The following is a 7500-nucleotide window of genomic DNA, read 5'->3' on the forward strand; positions in this document are numbered from 1 at the left end:
TATTCATACACACATACATAAATACATGTATACATAATACATGCATATACACCCACTCTCACACAGACCCACATGTGTGTGTTACAAATAAATAAATAGATAACTACAAACATATCATTTTGTATATGTGCACACATTTAAGTTTAATGTTATCATCAGATCAGCTCCATCATCTACATCATCACCATCATCATCTTCAGAATTATCATTATCACCATGATTATCATCAAAATCATCGACTTTGTCATGCCCATCATCATCATTATCCTCATTATTATATTCACCATCAATATTTTCATCAACACTATCTATAAAATCCAAGACATGCTGCCCACCAGTTTTGTAACTAGTTATTAACTGCTTCCTACCCTACTCACAATTTTTGTGGGGATACCATCGTTACTGTGTTCTCTAACTCTACAAAAGAAAACAAATCTTTCCAAAATTATATATTTTTTATTTTCTGTAGTTTAAATTCTGTTTGTTTCTGGTTTTGATCGTCTTTGTTCACATCAGTGAAAGAAAAATCATACAACAGAGTTTCTTAGATGAAGGTTGTTAGGGCGATTAGAATTCAGTGAGTATTCCTTGGGTTCATGGCTCTGCATATTGTTGGGTAAGATAACTGTGCTGTTAAGACAGTATCAATGTATATATTGCTTGCTGGGGAATTGTTCTAAAACTGCAAGTGATTTTATAAATGAGAAAACGAGCATGATAATTATGATCCCATAATTAGATGGGAGAGATTTTACTATCCTAAATTTGCCTCAGTGTATGTAAGAGACTGGCTGGTCAAGTCAACAGGACACTGAATAGCTAGTCGTGAAGATGTCTGTTTGTATTCTGTCATTGGCTCCTTACAATATTTGTGGTTAAATCTATTTAGTTTTAGGTACATGCAGCTGGTTAATAAAAATTATTGCCATTAGTAAGGTTTCACTATAAAATTCAGAAGCAATTTATTACATTAGCAAGGTTTCACTATAAATTTCAAAAGCAATTTATTACTGTAGATAAGCATTGGCTTTACTTTATTACTGCAGTCCTCAAAGAGGTTGATCTAACATCTGTAAGATAAAATGATCATTTCTTTTTTGATTAGGAAGTTTGATTGTTTGCCATTTAGTGTTCTTAATATATATACATATCAACGTGGTGAGATGGCAGAATTGTTAGTACAATGGCTAAAATAATGCTACGTATTTTGTCAATCTTACATTCTGAGTAGAAATTCTGAAAAACGTTGAGTTTGGTTTCCATCTTCTTTGGTTTCGAGAAAATAAGTAACAATCAAGTAGTGGGAGTCAATGTAATCAAGTAGCACCTATATATATATACACACACTATATATATATGTACATGTATATATATATATATATATGTATAACATATATATATATATATATATTATATATATATATATATATGTGTGTGTGTGTGTGTGTGTGTATATATATATATGGGGAAAGTAAGAAGAAAAAAAGCAAAACTGCACATTGAATATCAAAAAAATAAAGGCTTTTTATGAAAAGTAGTAATACATATATACAGTTAGATGAACTGAGGTAGAATTAAGAGGAATCAAATTCATTATTTTGAATAGTTAAAGAGATTCAAAGTCAAACCTGTATTATCATTGCTGTTCCCTAGCTTTGAATGCGCACCCATTATCAAATGGTGTTGGGTCTACAAGTCCCTGAGTAAAAAGATTGTGGAAGGGAGGTAAGTAGTTCTGGACATGGTTCAATTAGGGTCGATATAATACTGTAATATGAATGGTGTAAGGAATGAATGGGTGTTAGTGGTATTATTGGTAAGGTTAGTAATGTTCTGTATAATGTTGTGTTCATGTTAAGTTGTGGATGATATTTATTGATGAGAGTTGCTTCTTTATTCATTCTTTGCTGTACTGAAGTGTTCTGTGAATATTGATAGAAGGGAAAATTAGGAAATTAGATTCCTATCACACCTATCTATGTGTTCACTGACCTGTATCTGCTTGCATTGTGGGTGGCGGAATTGTTTTTATGAAGAGTGGTTCTTTGATGGAGTGATATTCCTGTTTGGTCTATATATTGATTACCGCACCCTAAGCAGGTAATGGCATAGATTAGGTTTTCCTCTTAATTCTACCTCAGTTCATCTAATTGTATGTATATATATATATATGTATGTATGTATATATAGATAGATAGATAGATTCGAATGGATGAGACACTTAAGGCAAGAAATGTGAGAAATTTTCTATTGGTACTTTGAGGACTTTAGAGAAATTATAAAACATCAAGACATTGCCAGGAATTATATAACAGTTTTCTTTCTAGTAATATGACACAACATAATCCAAAGTCTTAGTGTTCAGTAATATACCAATTTATGTTATATAATAATAGTAATGATAACAATAAAAATGTAATACTTAGTTGCAGAAAAACTGCCATTAGCAAAATTGCAAACAAAAAAAAAAGAAATGGAAAAATAACAATTGTTCAGATTCAATAGGAGTTGATGTAAAGCAGTAATTTAACCTTCTAAATAATTTTTATGCAGCAGAGAGAGAGAGTGGGAGGACCCTTGTAGGTTGCTTATGATATTGAGCATACCAGCAAATGTCAGGAGGACTGCCCCACCTTCTGACTAGATAATATTTAAAAATTGTATCTTGTAACAACAAGTATGGCATCATTGACAAATTCAGACATCAAACAGCAATAATGCAGTTCTTTCCCTGTGTCCCAGCTGGTCCTTAGATCTGCCTCTCTTGTGTTGGTCTTGTGTTGACTGTATGTACTCCTCAGGGATTTGGTGGAACTAAAGACAGAGATGGGCACGACATTGCTGAACTGATGGACAGCCATAGCAGCAGCAGCAACTCCTGCAGAAATGAATATATTACATCCAGTTTCAATTCTAAGCTGTAGTCATTTCACTTCTTTAATGAATTATAAAACTGTTGACTACCAAAGTAAGGGTATAATCTGGATTCAAAGGAAACTGGCTATGCTCTTTATCAGCAATATTGACAAGCTTCTAGCTAAAGTAACAAAACTGACCTCTCTCCCTCTCCTCTCTTGCAAATGAAGAATAAAATCCCCAAACAATAGATACATTAGATTCTTTACTCTTAATGGCAAATGAATTTACCAAAGGCTTCCAGGAATTCTTCTACATCAGAAGTTGACTTAGTTCTTAAATTTTTTGGAAGGCTAAATATTTATCTCTTATGTTTATGAGTTTGGTTTAATAGTTTCTTTGTTATTATTCATGGTTTTCAGGTAATAGATGAGTTAGTAAATTAGCGTCAGACTAGACACTTTAAGATCTAGTTACATTTTGGTATCACATTTCTTTGATCAAATCTCTGTGGAGGTGACTTTGTTTTTGCATCAAATACACTTATTGGTTTAGTATAGTAACAAGTTGATCAACCTTCTCTTATTTAAAGATAATGTTCTTTGAAAGAAAAAAAATTGTTGTTTAGTCCCAGCTCAATGGTATTTCAGCAGACCTATAATCAAAGGCATTTCAGCTGTGACCATCTCTTTCATTTAATAGTATTTATGACTGCTTTGTCTCTTGTGCCCCACCTTTTTAAAGATAGTGTGTGATTTGCTGTTTTTGTCATAACATAACCTTTCCCCAGATTTCTGTTTGCTTGATCAGACCTATGGCCCAGAAGTAACCGATCAAACATTTAAAGTCAACAATCTATTATCAAGGGTCAAACTTAACCCCTGGATTAATGTCCATGCTATGGCATGTTTGTCTTTATTATAGCCATATTTACTTGACATTTTGATTTCATGCAATGATTTTCTCATGCACTTGTGGTTCCCATTTTAAAGATAATTGTGGCTTTTATAGCAAGAAAGTTGTTACTCGTATCAAAACAATTATGTGAAGGCTCCATTTCTAGTGAGCTGTTGTCATTGTTGTTTAACCCCCAAATAAGCCCTGATCCAGTTGCCCTATTTTAGGTTTTGTTTCTTCATATTACACTACTTGGTAGATTATGATTTCTAGCAAGTCAAACAACCATGCAGAATCTCCTGCTACTCTTTTGGAAGCACTTTTTATTATGGGATTCTTTATGCATTCTCTTTAATTACTATGTGTTTTGGTCAAAACACGTAGAATTTACAATCTTCAGTTTAGCAGATGTTTTTAATATGAAGGGCTCCACTGGCCCCAGAATACACTTATTCAAGGGCTTTTCACCAAGAATCACAAGTAATTGTTAAATGTTCTTGGTTTTAGCCCCAAGTAAGCCCTGATTAATCAAACGTCTAATCAAAGTATTTTTGCCATGATGAACCCATCTTATTTTTGTCAGATAGTGTATTTAGGAGGACAATATTGTTTAACATGTCAGTCTATTTGTAAAAACAATTTGACAGGGCGTAATATGAAGGAGAGTTAGCTGTAGTTTCTAGCAGCTCAAACAGACACGTAGAGGCTCCTTTGTCAGCTTATGTCATAGTTACCAAAAGTTGCATCTCCGGATGTCAGACAGCCAGTTGAAAGTGACAGTTCATGCCCCATCACCTGCACTGTGCTGTAATGTCCTGTATATATCCGGGATGGAGAAGCTTAACATCAATGACCTCAGCCCCCACCTTTTATCATTACGTCAGTGCTACACATTGAGCTTATGCCTACAAGGAGCTAGAGTACCATAAAAAATACAAATCAAAATGAAACAGATCAAAAAGCAAAATAAAACAATATGATTTTTGAAAATATTCATTTCTCTTCTTGCTTCCTTTATTATAATCACGTTAGCCAAAACATTTGAATCCCTACAATTACTACAATGGACTGAACTAATGGTTCACAGCAGCTCAGAAAATTTTTTAAATATACATATGACAAATGTAGGAGTTGCAAATATGCACAAATAACCCCAGAAAGTACTATTGAGTAATGTAAAAGAGAGGAAAGGTATATGCTGTATATATATGGTATATATATATATGTATATATATATGTATATATATATGTATATATATATATATATATATATCTATATATATATATTTATATATATATATTATATATAAATATACGCACACATACATACAAATGTGTGCATGTGGTGTGTGTACAAAAGATATATATATATATATATATATATATATATACATATATATACATACTGATGATATCTATTTTGACTGAAACATGTCCATGACTGTCCTCTTAGCCAGAGAAAAATCAAACTGTCTGATTCATCAATGGTATGTTAATTCCAGAGAACTATTGAATTTTTTAGATCATCTCCTCCTTCTCATTCAGAGCTGGTTGTAACTAGCACAAGTTTAATATTTAATACATCTTTATTGATATTTGTTATCCAACTTAACAGCACTGTCATCTCTGCAATATTTTCTTTACTAATCTTTTTTAATAATATGTATATATATATATATATATATATATATATATATATATATTATATGTATACACATTCACTCACACACACACACACGCATGCATACACACACACACACACACATACACACACACACATATATATACATATGTACTCTGCTAGTTAGTCTGGAGCACAAAAATATAATGCCAAACTAATAGCAGAAAACTTTCTATTTCAATGGCTCACATTTCTGGAATCCAAATCCTTCTTATCATCAGCCTTATCATCATCATCATCATCATCATCATCATCATCATCACTACACCACCAACACCACTGCTCCTATCAAAGTCATGGTGGTCATCATTATCGTCTTCATCATGCACATTATTGACATTAAAATTGTTAACATTACCATGCTATTCATAATCATTATGATGATGGTGATGATGATGCTGATGATGATGAGGAAGGGAAGGAGGAGAAGACGAAAGATAGGAGGCATCGGGATGATTGCACTAGTGTCATCAATGATTGACGTGATTGATGATGATGATGATGGCAATGATAATGTTCATCATGATGATGGTTTTGGTAGGAGTAGTAATGATGGTGATGGCGACGATAATGATGATATGAAAATTGATAACAATGATGATGATAACAATAATAATAATAATAATAATAATAATAATAATAATAATTAATAATAATGCGCTATGACTATTGCAATGCACCACAAACACAATCACTACTACCATTATCATCTTCATTTTCATCATCATTTTCATCGTCATGATCATGATCATGATGATCATCATCATCATCGTGAATCAATACAGCATGAATGAAGTGATTAATGAACTGTTAGGTTTTTGTTTTTGCACTTTCTAATTTCAAAGATTCAAGTCTGTTAAAGTCGATGCTCTTTGTTGTTGTTGTTGCTGTTTTTGTAGTTGTTTATGCTGCTATTGTTGCGGTTTTTCGTTATCAACATGGCTGTTAATACTGAAGCTGTTGTTTCCGTTATGTTTTCCAGGTTGAAATATTCCTTTTGTATACCAAATAAATTTAATGAACATGCATAAACACACACACACACATACATACATACATACATACATACACACACACACACACAAACACACACATAAAATGCTGATCCATATGTTAATATTGAGGATTTTCATAAATAACCGTTTTACACTTTTAGAAATATATTTACATTGCTTGATACATATACACATTCATAAATACAAATATACAAACATACATATTTATACATATATATACATATAGAAACTTATGTATGTATATATATATATATATATATATATATATTATATATGTATACATATGCATGTATGTGTATGTTTATATATGTCTACATATACCATGAGCTATAATTATTTGTGTATATGTATAGATGTACTTCATCTTAAGTATATGCATCTAAGTTTATCACTGCATGCATATGCTTATATACACATATTTATTACACAGAACCACAAATTTTTTATGATATATACATAAATATATATCCATACATATATTACAAACATACATATACATATCCGCTCGGTGGGGTGAGGAGAAACCAGAGTTATAAATATATATATATAATTTAATTGTTCATTTTGAATTGGTAAAAGGTGGTTTATATATATATATATTATATATATATGTATGTATGTATGTATGTATATGTATATACACACGCACACACATGCAGAGTTATATACTACAATGCATATTCTTTCTCCATGCATACAGTTGTAAATTTCTGTGCATGCAAAATTTATGAAAAACATCCCAAATTGTTTGTTATTTTTCTTATCAATTTTCTTAATGCTTTAATGCTTAGCCAAACTTTTCATTGATACGTTATAATAAAATATTGAGAGTGTGGTAACCTAGATTTTAGAAAATTCATAGCGCAAATCTTTAAATTGTTTCACAGTCCACATCATTCATAATAATGTAACATAAGATTGGAGAATTTTTTCAAAGTTTTGACAAACTATAATATCAGTTAATAAAGACAAGGATTGTTAATATTTATCTCAAAATTTATATATACATATTCTTTTCTTTTAGAAAATATTAACAGCAATTAATTTTCC

At 31.4% G+C, this 7500-nt stretch overlaps 1 long non-coding RNA gene across 1 annotated transcript in view; it reads left to right on the forward strand.

Annotated features, from left to right (window-relative positions):
- The first annotated feature begins 2493 nt into the window (after positions 1-2493).
- Positions 2494-7500, forward strand: part of LOC118765806 — a 16105-nt gene continuing 11098 nt past the window's right edge. The window contains exon 1 of the long non-coding RNA XR_005001686.1: positions 2494-4008. This is a non-coding gene — a long non-coding RNA (uncharacterized LOC118765806). The remainder of the gene's footprint in view (positions 4009-7500) is intronic.

This window comes from Octopus sinensis, linkage group LG13 (assembly GCF_006345805.1).
Source record: "Octopus sinensis linkage group LG13, ASM634580v1, whole genome shotgun sequence".
Classification (NCBI taxonomy): Eukaryota; Metazoa; Mollusca; class Cephalopoda; order Octopoda; family Octopodidae; genus Octopus; species Octopus sinensis.